This window comes from Protopterus annectens, chromosome 9.part0, assembly GCF_019279795.1.
Source record: "Protopterus annectens isolate FY-2018-M chromosome 9.part0, PAN1.0, whole genome shotgun sequence".
Lineage (NCBI taxonomy): Eukaryota > Metazoa > Chordata > Ceratodontiformes > Protopteridae > Protopterus > Protopterus annectens.
Window position 1 is genome coordinate 699,598,553 of NC_056743.1, and position 15,274 is coordinate 699,613,826.

At 40.9% G+C, this 15,274-nt stretch overlaps 1 protein-coding gene across 1 annotated transcript in view; it reads left to right on the forward strand.

Moving 5' to 3' along the window:
- LOC122810574 (class I histocompatibility antigen, F10 alpha chain-like) overlaps nucleotides 1–15,274 on the forward strand; it is a 597,999-nt gene that overhangs the window by 516,392 nt on the left and 66,333 nt on the right. The window lies entirely within an intron of this gene.

Here is a 15,274-nt window from a genome sequence, read left to right on the forward strand (position 1 = left end):
CCAATAATCAAATGAAAAACAATGGTTTTCCATAGAAAACATGCTGTGAAACCACAACCCAAATGAAAATTCGAACACCTTTGTTTTTGTTTGTTTCATCCCTTGTATCATAAGGGATTTCGTTAGAACAAATTTCAAAAAGATTCCCCCCCCCCTTTGCATATGAATATGTATCTGCTATTGTCAATCATGTGACTACTTTCAGCCTCTCATATGTGTGTGTATGTGTGCATATATATATATATATATATATATATATATATATATATATATATATATATAGATAGATAGATATAGTTATACAGATATAGATATTTAATATAAAAATCATGCACATACTGTACACACACACACACACACACACACACACACACACACACACACACACACACACACACACAGATCTACTTCACAAGCTTGAAGTTTCAAAACTTCAAATGGTTGAGACCATAAGATCAAAGTTTTGTAACTTTGAAATTGTAATAAAAAAATAAAAACAAAAAAAATTTATATTTTTGCATGGGGGGAAGTCCCCTGCACCTTCCACACCCCCTGCTAAATAAATATAGCAACTCTGAGATCACATTACAGTGAGGAAAATGGCAAATTTCCCATTCTGTGCTGTACAGTGATCTCCATTCAAAATGTTCGAAGTTTCAAAACTTCGATCTTATGGTCTCGACCAAGTTTCAAGCTTGTGAAGAGAATCCATACACACACACACACACTCCCATATAGGCACACACACATGCACACACACACACACACACACACACATATATATATATATATATATATATATATATATATATATATATATAAATTGATCTACTTTCATTCACTGAAAACACATTTCACTGAAATTCTGTTCACCCACACCAAATTGCTTAGAGCTCAAATCACTGAAAACTCATTTCACCAAATCACATTTCAATGAATGTAGAGTACTATAAGGTAAGTAAAATGTATATGCCCTTTTCCCCACTGTAGTGCAATCCTGGAGTTAGTATATATAGTTGGGGGGGTTGGGGGCATAGCCCCCCACCTAGTTTACTTTTATATTTATGACTCTCATTTCAGTGAAAGCTAACAATATAAAAACAAACTAGGTGGGGGGCTACAGCCCCACAACACCCAGTGTGTGGGGCTATGCCCCCACACACACCCTAACTATATATACTAACTAATTTTCTCTGTTGTATATTCTCACTAAGTATTCCTTGCAAAATATTTTCCATGTATCTTTTAAATGCAGCTGGATGAGAATAAGACATAAAATACATTGCCTTTTCCCTGATCCCCCTTTCTACATCTCCAACATAAAGATTTCAGTCTTAGGAACACACTACTCAATCTATGTGGGATATGAAATATTTATGCAAACACTTAGTTACAAAAATTCTCATTCTCCTGGAATTGGTTGCATATCCCAGTAACTGATATATCCCATGTGGCCAACTCATTTCAGTACCAAACAACTTTAGTCATTCCCAGTTCCCATACCTAATTTATGATCTTTAGGTATTTCCTGCAGTTTTTGATCTTGAATGAAGTCTGCCATAATATGCAAACTGACATCCACTATTTTTAATTTAATAACATGTATTACACCTATATATTTTAAATAATAGTTGTCCCATTGTATAGGCAATTTAACCAGAGAAAGCCCTCTGTTCACATTCTTGAAGTTCAAAGCTGTTTTACAGTCTCCCATAAAGAAGGATACCCCCTTATCTAAATGTTATAGACTCCCTCATATTATCGCTGAAGTTCCAATATTAGTCCCTGATGGCCTATAAATACTAAAAGTGTCAGTCTTCTTGCCCCCAACAACCTTTCCCCCAGTAGCAGCCCTTTTCATCATTTAGACCGTCTTCATGCTCTGGGGGACATTTGTTTTTTGATTAGGGCATCACCCTCTCATGTTCCCTCAGCACGAGGAGGCAAACCCCAGAGACCAGTAGGCCTTCACTAAAGCTCTGTGCACTTGTACCTTGTGTGTTTCCTGTGGGTTACCAGAGATGGCTTTATATTTGAAAAAAAACTGTTACAGAGTGTAACTTAATTAGATAAGTCTTTAACATTGTAAGAGGTAAAGGTAATTAAAGCATTCACCCTAGATATGTTTTCCACTTCTACTTTTAATAATATCCTGTATGGTCTCAGACTGACATTACAGTGTAACAACATCTAAACAAGCTCTTCAATTTTTTTTTCAGTACTGTATCCAGTATTGTAGATAACTATACGTTGCCCCCCCCCTTTCAAAAAGAAACAGCAATATACTACATGTTCCAGGCAACATAAAAAATGTTCAGCACAAAAAATTCCCTCATGCTTCTCCCCCAGTTGCTTCTGAAAGTTCACATATCAAGTCCAACATGACAGCTCTGGCATAGAGGTGGCTGTTAAGGCCGCAGACCATAGAGGACAACATACCTTAAAGGTTAAGCCAGAGGAAGCAGGGATGTCTCAACAATGAACAGCTGCCTTTTGGGAAGTACAAGAGATAGAAAAACTGATAGATGTTAAATTCATTATCTTCTGAATTCTGTGTTAAGGAAGTATTTCCATCAATGTTTGTCAAGTAGATTTTAATGTAAAGATATTATTCCCTCTCTACCTGTATATCGTGCCTGCCATACAGTCAGGCCTGTGGAAGACCACGGGGGGGGGGGGGGGCAGATGGGGTGTTTTTATATTGGTTAAAGATCATGTCACTTCTGTTCTCAGGGATCTGCAAACTGAACTCACTAAACTACTATTTACTGTGATCAAAACAAATTGCTAATTTATAGCATATTATAGGATACCTTCTATATCCCCTTATGGCCATGAAAGATTCCTAAACTTACAATATTCTATCTATTACTAATAACTCATTTATATTGGGTAATTCCAATTACCACTCTATAAACTGGAGCACTTACACCTCAAAAGTTGGTTATGCTACAGATTCTCAGGCACAATAAATAAAAGTTCCTATGACATATAATAAATCAATTAGAGGACAAATACCTTTGACTTGGTTCTGACTAATATATCTGTCCCATGCACCCACTCATCTAGTTGTTTCATCCATGGTTAAATCTGAAATAAACTTCTTGACCTTCCCTTTTCATGTCTCTAAATGCACTACAGTCAACACATCTAAATTCAACTGTCCCAAACTCTGTTATGAGCTGTCAGAATTCACTTACTTCTTCAGTTCTGTTACCACCACAGCTGCTACATATACAAAGGAATTCTACTCCCACCTAGCTAAGCTCTTTGACCTAGCCATTCCAGCTACAGCCAGATATAATGGAAAGTTTAAGAACAGATTACTATGGTGGCCCACATAAATAAATAAACTATATAACAAGTGAGAAAGAACTTCTCAAGTCTTATAATAGAGCTAAATCTCCTCATACTAAGGACTGAATACAAAGTGTTAGGGAGGGGCTAAAAGCAACTATCAGAAAGAGTAAGGCAAAACTTCAATTCAAATAAGTTTCTAAAGCCAAGGATAATTTTAAATCCTTCTATAGTTACATTAGGAAGCTAAGAAATAACCAATGTAATGATCATATAGGTTCATAGGTTTATATTTGGCTAATGACCACCAGGGTCTTTACAAGCCTAGCAGTGCAACCCAACCTAGTCTTCTCCCAGAGTTCCTTGGACACCTATATGGTAGGGTATGTTAGCAAAGAGGTAGCTAAGGGTTATTGGGGGGTATGTTAGGTGTGGATTAATTTAATTACTGTCTCCCTCCATCCATTAGAGACATGAGGGACAGACCAGGGGTGAATTTGCAATTTCCAATTTAATGATCAAGGTTTCCATAATAGTACTACCCACTCTGCCCCACAAAACAGTTGTCATTCATTTGGTAGAAAATGCAAAATGTTGAGAAACACAATTGAATAACCATTAAAGAGAGACTAGACAAATGAGTGACCGCACATTGTGAGAATCACATTTGGTTGAATTCAAGCTATATACAGTGCAGGTATGCAGGAAAAGGAAGGGTTGACTGCAGTGGTGGTGTTTTTATAAATGTGCAAACCTGCATTATAGTGAGGAGAGTGTATGTGTGAATGTTCACAGATGAGAGTTAGAGTTAGTTAAGAGGATATATTTAGTGTTGTGCCTAATTGGTGTTGTAGATGTTCAGTGTCCTTTTGTCGTGATTAGTGGTACTGTAAGGAAAGGGGTTTTAGTAATGTATATTAAGGATTAGGGTTAGTGCAGAAGTAAGGTGGTGCAGGGGACATCCCCCCCGCCCTCTTTACTCATGTGTGCTAACACTAATCCTAACCTTATATATCGTGTTGCTAAAACATCTTTCCTTAACAGTACCAATATTCAGATAATTCTTGATCTGGGTTTATAGCTGTGGTGCTATAGCGAATAGTGGAGGAGAAGGCGTCAATGTTTTGTGATTCTTTCATTTTATGTGTCACTCATTTGTGCTCTATCTCTTTTGTGGTCACTCATTTGTGTTTCTAACATTGGAATGTTGGGGTTTGGTATAATGGTTAAGGTGTTTATCTCCCAAACAAGAGGTATAGGGTTCAAGTCACACCAAGGGACACTTGGCTAGGTTTAAAATGGTCCACAGGAGCAGCTAGCCTAGTACTTACCTGTGAACCTATACCATTTAGTTGACCAATAATCTTACAAAAGGAATACAAGGCATAACAAACCTGCCTTATGCAGAGTGCCTTAAAGCCCATTCCGTCTACTCAGTCTCCTACAGATTGTTGAGGGATGATCTATACCTGGCTTACAAGGCATTCACAAACCTCACACTTATGAATCTCTTGCATATTCTTAAGTCAAAGAGTGCCAGAAATACAGGGACTAGTGACCTGAATTTTGTCTGTGACATAAACAGAACATGCTGGACAGACAAATATGTGCCCCAGAGACTACTCCTCATATGGAGCAGACTTCCCATCCACATGAAGCTCAGTTTGTCTATTACCGTTTAAGCACAATGTAGACAAGTGGATGGGGAATAGGAATTTACATGGGCCTGGCATTCATGTCCCTTATGGACAGCGGTAGCTTATAAATACCTGGCCTATGGACAAAAGTAGCTTATAAATACCTGGCCCTCACTGTCATTTTTCTTTCAGGAAAACTTGGCTAGGCTTAGAAAGGCTTCTTGGGTTGTTAGCCCAGTAACAGTCTATGAATCTGTGATCAAGTAGACATAGCAAATATATTAGCAGACAAAGTCAGCACCAGCTTTACCCCCAAAACAACTACTATAACACCATTAATCCCCAAATCACTTACACCTCCAAAGATCATTAAGGAAGATGTCTTGTCAGTGCTATCTAAAAAAAAAATAAATAAAACAAAAATACTTCCATGTGGGCAGATAAATTACCTGGGTGCCTGATGAATATAACAAACATGCCTTTGTGGGACGAGTCATACATTTGTTTGATATAAGTTTATCTATAGGATTTTTCATGAAATATGAATAACAGATGTGATGCTGCTTCACAAGGGCGGCCCCTACAACTGACACCATTAAGTGCAGACATATTAGCCTTACTAGTGTAAACTGGAAAGACACAGAGCTCATCATTTTGGACTTCATAAACTGTCAACTGTCTTATCAATACAGACTCTTAGCTTTGGTTTTGTCAAAGGAAGATTTTTGCCTACTTAATTTAGTACACTTCTTTAAGGGGATCACACGTGTACTAGGTGGCTAGAGTCCCCTCAGAAACTATGAAGGTAACTAGTGGGGTGCCTCAGGGCTCAGTACTGAGACCTCTTTTTTTTTTTTGCATATACTTATCTGATCTACAGACTGGGAAGCAAGAACTTTGGTTAAATACTTTTGCAGATGACTACAAACTGGCCATTTTTCTCAAATCCCCCCTGGTTTCCAATCATTACAGTAGGACCTAACCCTCATAAACAAGTAAGGTATGGAAAAAGGGCAAACATTAATGTGAAAAAGTGCAATGTAAAGCTGTTAAAGTGCAAAAGTGTAAAAGTGTTCATTAAAGAGCTCTCTCACTCATTGCACAGTATAGCCAGTACACTTCTTCCTTTTTTCTTCCTTTTTAAAAGAAACAAATGTATGTTCTACTATGACTATAGATGTACTGCTTCTCTTGTGTTATATATATGGTTGCATACAAAATGTTTGCAAAGTAAAATACAGATCTTCACCAAAATTTTAGGATTATACAAAGAAACAAGAATTGCAAAAGATATTGCAAAAACACTGGGCAGGATTCACGAAGCCTCCGTGTAAGAGTTATAACTCTAACACGGAGGCTGCAGTTAAACGGAGTGATGTCAGTATGCTCTGCATATTCATGAGAGCATGCTGAATCACACCTAAGTCTAACACGGTCCATGTAAGACAGTAGGGGGCGTGTCCGTAGGCCGAGCCCTGCAAGCGGACACGCCCCCAGAAGAGTAAAAGTGCCCAAAGTAAACACCCACGACAGAGTCCATGGAAATGTGAATAAACACAACACAACACATGCCCCCACAGACTATGAACATAAAATATATAAATGAACATGTTTTATATATTTTTTTTAAATTGTAAAGATGTATGCCCGTGAGTGCGCTCATTTGCGCGGGCGTGCCCGTAGCGCAGCTACAGTTAGCAGTCAGTGGGAAAGCATATAAGAACTAAATATGCAAAGTAAGCCAAGAAGCAATAGCGTAGCGGTAGAGGCGTCGGCTGAAGAGCAGGCACTCATGGTTCGAGCCCCCACAACACCAACTTTTATTTTTAGCAAAATAAGCACGAAACAAGTCCTTGACAAACATGTACACATATAAAATCACATTTTATTTAAAATGTAATGAACTAGTCCATTTATTTTGAAGAAATGTGAGGTAACAAAACAATAAAACAATGCCAGATGTGCCTATAGCTGAGCAACAGTTTAACAAGGTGAGTGCATCTGCCTGCAGGTGAGCAGTGATTTAACAGGGGCAGAATGAGTGCCCGTAGCTGAACAGTGGTTTAACAGGTGCAAAATGAGTGCCCGTAGCTGAGCAGTGGTTTCACACGCTGAAACTGTGTGACCCAAGCTGAGCTGAGCGTAATATGCGTGCTGATAGCCAAATGAGGCTTAAACCAGCGCACCCCGTTTGCGCGGAGCTACGCACTGCGCCAACAAGCTAACCGACGGGCAACGTTGAGCAAGCTGTAACAAAACTGCCTTTACACAGACACACCCCCTAGCCTGTCTAGACAGTCATAAAATATAAAAAGCAGTGGCCAGGTTTGAACCCAGAATACCATGCACCATAGTCAAGGTACTGAACTACTAAGCTACGACAGCTGTACCCAGAAATGCAGTAATAGCAAATATATAGGAATGAATAGAAAGTGGAGCATGACAAAGCAGGTTTTGTGAAGTGGATACAATTCCAAAATGGCCAATCACAGATAAGTGCGGGAAAAACGGCATATATAAGCCCCATAGGTGGGAATACACAGCATAAACAATTGTAGAACTGACTTGCATCCAGAATGTCAGGTGTAGGTGAGGGTAGTTGCTTTCGAGCACAGAGGTGGGGCATTGAGGAGTCCAGATACATGGTCTGGCTCCTAGTCCACAATCATGAGGCCCAACTCATGCAGGGCCAGGTCCTGTGGGGAGCATATAGGGCTGTGGCGTGGGACCGGTTGGCTCATGATCGTACCAGTGCCACAGGGATTCCAAGGACTGGTGAGCAGGTCCGTCACCACCATGCGGACCTGAAGAGACGCAAGCAGGACCAACTGAACCTATGGATCCAGGAGGCCCGGCAAATGCCCAACGCCCCACTACTGAGTAAGTTACATTTAATTATGTATGTAAGAAATTAAATTAGCTGATATTATGGAGATGTGTATTCCAATATTACTGCATTTATATTACAGCTACAGGTGTCCGTTCTGCGAACCGCAGAGCCTATGGCGATAGGCTGGTGCGGCTGCGCCACCAGGCAGGTCAGTAATCCACACCCAGTAACTGTAAAGAAATATAAAAGTATGACAGTTAGCAAAAGAGTGCAGTGTAGTCACTAAGTAATAACATGTGCAAGTAACAGTGTAAAAGTTTTTGCAAGTATTGCTTGATTACAAAAGTGTGTTGCAGTCTGAAATCCACACAGAAAAATGAAAATGTCTGAAATAAAGTATGAAATAAAGATGCCCCACCTATAATATCATAGTGCACAACCTGCAGCAGGCTGAAAAGTACAGCTGCAGAAGATGAGCAACTCACATGTGTGAAATATATCCCTGTTGAAATATTGAAACATGACAGAAGTGAGACTGCTGGAAAGGATTGTAATAACTACAGGTAAAGCATGTCAAGAAAGCCTAGAAGTAAGTACCATCTTGAATAGTAAAATGAAAACAAGTGAGAGGGTGTGAGAAAGAGTTATGAGTCCACCAATAAAGTAGTAATAACCCCTGAATAAAGTATACTGCAGTCAGTACAGAATGAAATGAATATGACAAGTAGAACCAAACTGCGAAATGTGTCCAAAGTGTTGCTGCAGCCGGAACGTGTATCCCAAAATCTGGATATGTTGCTCTCAGTCTGCAATATGCAGATAGTATGATTGTCTGAAATATCAAACATCCACAGTTGTCTATAGCTATATAAAGCAAATGTAGCAGGATGATGTAGCTGAACAAAGCCAGATATGAATTTGTATGAATAACAATAAAATGTATATTGACGTAGCAGTAACAGTCCTATCACCAAAGTGAAGTAGTATCATATAGGAAACTGTAGTTAGAACAGTAGTGTGTATATATCTGTAGCTATTAGAAATGTACAGCATATATATATTGGTATTCGAAGTTGTTAATAATATTTTCTTCACCCCACCCTATAACCACATATAATCCATTCCACGTGAAAATGGTATGTGCAATCACAATTAACACCCCTGGACATTTGTCCTGATGGGTCATAAATATTTGCATGTCCGTTGATGCATCTGCCCTGTTCATACATCCAAACCTGATGGCCTGTTGCCATCAATCAACCCTGCATGTTGTTGGACTGTGTATTGCTGTTCAAATTATGCATGTGTTATGCTCGCTGTTCAATGGTGTGACTATCTGGGTGTTTGGTTAATGGGAATACTAATGCATGCTGTTACAACTAATTGCGAATGGTATTGTATGTTACTAACCCAAACTTTCATGACATAATGCAAAACATAGAACGACATAGAACGACAAGTCTATGTTCCAGCGGACCCACCTCTCCCACCTCAGCTGGCGAGTGCACCTGGCACTAGTGCCCTGTCTGGACCCTCCTCCGGTGGCCCTGTGCCACCTGCGGGTGGAAGCGCTGCAGGGGATGGGGCCCGTCCCCTCTCTGCAAGCGTGGCTGGGGGAGAACCACCACTCACCCTCCGTAGCGTCCGGACTGTGGTGCGTAGGGAGATCCGGGACTCTGTTCTTGAGCCCCTATGCCAGCTTGAGGCATGGGTGGCACAGCTCACGGGCATGCCTGTTGCCTGGCCTACACGTCCCCCAGCACAGCCCCGTCCTGGGCAGTGAAGGAACAATGGCAACTGCCCATGGTGGGGATATCAGTTCCACTGTTGCCATCTGTGGGCTCATGGGCTCTGGATATCCAAGCCTCCGTCCCCGTCAATTGTGTAAGCCCCCCACACATGTCATACACCGCCCCTGTATGCGTCTTGTTTGTCTTGTCTGTTGACCTACCCAACCTACCTCCCCAGCTATACTGACTTCCTTCACCTGACATACCACTCTCACCTGAAAAAAAAAAAAGGCACTCTGTACCCACAAAAAAATTACGCCCCATACATAGCTGCCCATTCCGCACATATGTCTGCCAGACATGAAAACTATCAATTACAATTGGCTGTAAGACAAGTATTATTGTTGTCCTTACACCTCTCTCAGGGGTGGAAGGTATCAAATGTCACACCAAATTACAAACATATGCACAGCTGTTGCTGATGAAGAAATGGGCAGCTATGGGCCTTACCTACATCCCTCCTGCAAAACCCAAGCTTGTTTCCCTACTGTCTTACCCTCTTTGTGACCCCTTTTTCACCACTTTCCTGTCTCCCCATTTTAATTTCTTTCAAAGAAAATAAGCGGGTGTGCAAGAGTAAGCACATTAAGCGGTTGTAAGCAGGTTGCGCTGAGCTGAGCCAGTGCGCATGTCGTGAGCTCGCAAACCAGCGCTAACCCGGTTACAACTGCTTAAAAGTGCCTTAGTCACTCTGATTGACAGGTCCTGTAGTCAGTTCAAAAGCAAAATAAAATCCCACTGTCAGTCCCGAACCCAGGACCTTGGAAACAGTAGTCTGCATGACTTACCACTAAGCCATGACTCTTATACAAGAACATTGTGCTAAAATAAATATATCATGTAATAGTAGGAATTAATGTAAAGGGAATATAGGATGTGTAGTACACAATGCATGTCATTTAGAATTACTGTCAAAACTAGTGGATTTCCATAATAGTAGTGTGTGAACAGAAACAGCCATGCTAGTTGGTAGCTAGTAGGTAATAATGTCACTGTAGCACCTTGCAAGCCACACACATACTCACAACAGGATAATCACTGCCCATACCCCACAACCTCTTACAGGAACACATCCGGACCAAGTAATAAAATATGCGGAGCAACGGCCCAAAACCAGGGACACATTACAAATAATGTTACAACAAATGCAGACAGTTCAGAGAGTAACAGGGTCTGCATTTTGTGGGATGTTTGGAAGGGTATGAAGTCTGAAACTTGAATGTTTGTCACTATATTCTGACTTGAGCCCAGAGTGATTTGCCAGAAAAAGCTGTGCATGAGATATTGACCAAAATATGAGGCAGAAATGTGGACAACCTGCAAATATTTGTACACATGAGAGGTCTGACACCACCATATTTGAATAGTTAAGAGCCTAGACATAGCAACAGTGAATGAGTTACAGGGATGCCCCACAGACTCCATGTGAAATGTACAAACAGTAGGCAGAAAGGTGTAACAACACATGCAATGGTAACTATGGAGTCCTGAAAGTATTCACCACTTGCATGGCAGAATAAGTGTAGTAATACATATGCTCATGCTAACCCACAGTCACAACTGCAGCATACCAGACAATGTAATGGGTGTACCCCACTGATATGTACCATTCCATGAGGCAGATAACAGATGAACCTGAGAGTCTCTGGGGCCTGCTCAGCAGCATACTCAAATACCCTAATAGATGTCAAGGCCCACACCATGGCCAGACCACACTGCATGCTGTAACACCCTAGCAGATATAGCAAGCATTCCAAGGTGTGAATGTACATGGAAAATAGGAAAGCCACAGCAGCACACTACAGTCAGGACACCTAGCAGGCATACAAGTAGTGACTGTAAAGGGCAAATATTGAAGCCTTAGCAACAAAGTGCAAGCAAAAGTGAAAGGAAAGCACACACACATTAACAGTAGTAGTAGTTGTAGGTGTCAGTGTACATACACAGTACAGGAAACTGGAGAAATGAATGGAGGAATGTTAATCTACAACACAGCTGGAAATATGAGAGAAATACCAACCTTTACACTCACAGAACATTGTCCACAGCATACCAGCATGGTCCCTGCCCTTAAAATCTAAAAGGGCTACGCCTATCTCACATACCTTTTTATAGCACTGTTCTGAAATCACAGTGAGAACTGCAATCAGTACACAACAGGCTGCATGCAATTAGCAAATGCTGGCTAACAATTGGTGCAGAGGCCATCACATAGACATATGTAGATACCTACAAAAGTATGCTGTACTCCCAGTCCACACATGCAATACTTTCATTGCATCTTGAGGAGGACGTGAGAGACAGACAGACAGAGAGAGAGTGAGAGAGAGAGACAGAGACAGAGAAAACTGACATTAAGCAGACACAAACAAAACTGTTCAGCAACAGCCACCTGAAAGCTGACAACTGGCAAGTGGAGCAGCAGGACAGTAAACCAGATGGCAACACAAGCAGCTGTGACAAACACAGGTACTGTGAAGTAATACTATAAAGGTCTACATACTGTGATCCATATGTATATGAAGATGTGTAAAGGGCAGGGGACATACAGCAACTATCTTTGAAGGCTGTACATACATTTGTATGTGAGAGCATCTATGTGCACATATCGCTGTAGGTTGACTGTAGGTTGTAGTGCAATGTACAAAGTAGGTTTCACAGTTATGTATGTTTAGCAGTATGTTAGTGTGTGTATACAGTATGGTAGACAAACATGTTGATATACCTGTCTATCATATGTATACGTATGTATGTCAGAATATGTATGTATGTATGTATATATATATATATATATATATATATATATATATATATATATATATATATATATATATATATATATATATATTTATATATATATATATATATATATATATATATATATATATATATATATATATATATATACATATATGATATGCATATATGTATACATACATAGAGAGAGATGTAGGAATACATAGACAGATGTAGATAGAATATGTACAAACATATATATGTAATGCACACATACAAATATAGATATATGTAGATACATATACATAGACAGACTGATCTGACTATCTACAGGTATGACTGTATATGACGACCTCAACACCGCCTGTCCCACCCCTCTGTCACTCTCACCCCCTCTGTGTCCCCCCCTCTCCATATCTATAGCAATATATGTACATCAATATATATATATGTGTATATGTATACAGACATATATATATATATATATATACATATATATACATATATATATATATATATATATATATATATATATATATATATATATATATATATACATAGAGAGAGAGAGAGAGATGTGTATATATATCCTGAGTGAGGCACATGTGTACAGATGTATTGCAACAGGTGCCTGGTGACAAAGGCATGGAGTGAACATCAGTGTCAAAACCGGAGTACCATACCCCATTTCAAATCACCTACACCAGTAACCACCAGATATGTGATTGGCTGCCCACCACTGCATGTGTCGGGTGAACAGGGTCATAAATGTGTACAATAGTGCCCCCAGTGATATTCACAGTGGCACACTATTCCTGGAATACCTGCACATGGTATGTGTCAGCAGACATGGTGTGTCAGCTATGGACATGTAGGTCGGTGTACCCCTCCACACCACATAATGGATGCCATGGTATGGACCTCACATGACAGCTACAGATATGGAGAAGGACACAGTGACATGTACAATACTGTGACAATGCACTCAAACACATTACCAATGCACAGTGACTGACAACACCACAGAGTACACACATACTACCCACATAGAGGTTACCACTCCCGGATTTACATACGTAAGTCACACCCATGATAGATGTCACACCCATGATAGATGTCCAACAATCATAGTAACACCTCACACCATCCACAACCTAAATGACTGCTGTGTGTCGTCCATGCCACTGCAATAGAGAGCACATGTGTAGGTAAAGGTTCCTGCCCACAGATAAGACATACCCTGCAATAAACCACACAGTGTTAAGAAGCAAGAACCCCCATGAGTACATGTCACACATACCCCTGCTGAATGTTAGTCAGATGGGTAATATGCCATATGAGTCACCCTGTGTAACTGTGTGACAGCAGCAGATACCATCACACCACATGTGTCACAATGGTCAGGGTAGCAGAACAGTATGCTGCTGTACTCCAAGGGGCAATAGCATATTGTATAGTATTTATTGTAATGTAATGTATTGTGTTGTATTGTATTGGAGTGGAACCACTGCTGCTGTGCGCCAGTGTACAGGTACATATCCTGTAGTCAGGCTAGTGTTACATAGCACTTCTATATGTGTGTTTAGCTCCTGTCAGAGTTTATGTAGCATGCAACTGGGGATACCATCAGGTCCCAGTCATGTTGTGTATTCTGCTTTCATGAGGGCGGCTCTCACCTGGACATCTGTGATGACAGGGAGGTTACAGTCAGCTGGGATAACTATGTCTTATTCTGGGGGAGAGGGCGGTGTGACACCTGCACTGAACCTGTCTGCCACAATGTTGTCAATATCTGTGGTTTCAGTGAAATATTTGTTGTTGAGTACTAACTAGGGGCATAGGGGATGGATTCTGACCAGGTTGCTAACATAACTGAAGAAGGCCTTCTGGTTATCTGTAGTGTCCCTCTTGATTTCCCTCTCAGAGTTGCCCATGGATGTTTGTATGATGGAAAATAGATCCTTACTAGTGCTGCTCAGACATGCCTTCCCTTTATGGAATTATGCTCTGTCTTGCAGTAGCTTCCATCTTTTGTAATACAATCTGTCTATGGCTGGGGTCCACCAGACAGGATGCTGTCCCTTTGTGGAGAGTGTCCTGCTCATATATGGGATTGCATGATCCATGCATTCTCGGAGATGTCTGTAGAAAGTATTTGTGTAGGGGTCAGTATTGTGGGTTGTATCTGCCACTGGCCCAGTGGGCTGAAAGGATACCATGTCACTGTTACAAAGTGTAATGTTTGCATCTGCAATGTTATTCACTATAGTCGTTTGTGCAGGTGGTGGAGGTGGGATATGTATATCCAGGGCAATTAGTGTGTGGTCAGCTCACAGTAGTTGATGATGTAGTCCATACAGTACCTAGATAAAAACCCCCAGAGTGAGGAGGTGCTCTGGACCTGAATCAGTGTTCTGACTGCTGGGGTTTGGTAGTATGTCGTATGGAGTGTGCCAGGTACTGTTGCACAGTTGCTGACTGAGCACTGATACCTGGCCATTTACATGTGTATCCACCAATAGACAGACAGATGCTATATATGTCAGATATGTTGTATCATAACAGTCGAGTAGCATGTGTAGTATGTGTGCCAAATTCTGCTGACATATATTGCTGATATCAGGTTATTTTCTTTTTCAGGTACATGACTCACCCGCGGAATCCCGCTTACTCCACAGCTGAGGATGAGGAGATACACCAGAGCCTGGTGCGGGATTATGCAATACTCTTCCCGCACCAGCCAGAATCAGCAGGAGAGGGATGCACTGTGGCAAGACCTGGTCCGTCGGGTAAATGACATAGGCACGCATAATAGGACATATAAGCAGGTACGACATCACTGCAGTGATTTAATCAGAAATGTCCGTCAGCGTGCGTCGGATATCCACAGGCAACAGGTCGCCACAGGTGGTGGGGTGGCTACACATTCCCCACTCACCAGACTGGAGGGACTACTCATGAGTGTAGTGGCTCCAGTCCGCCAG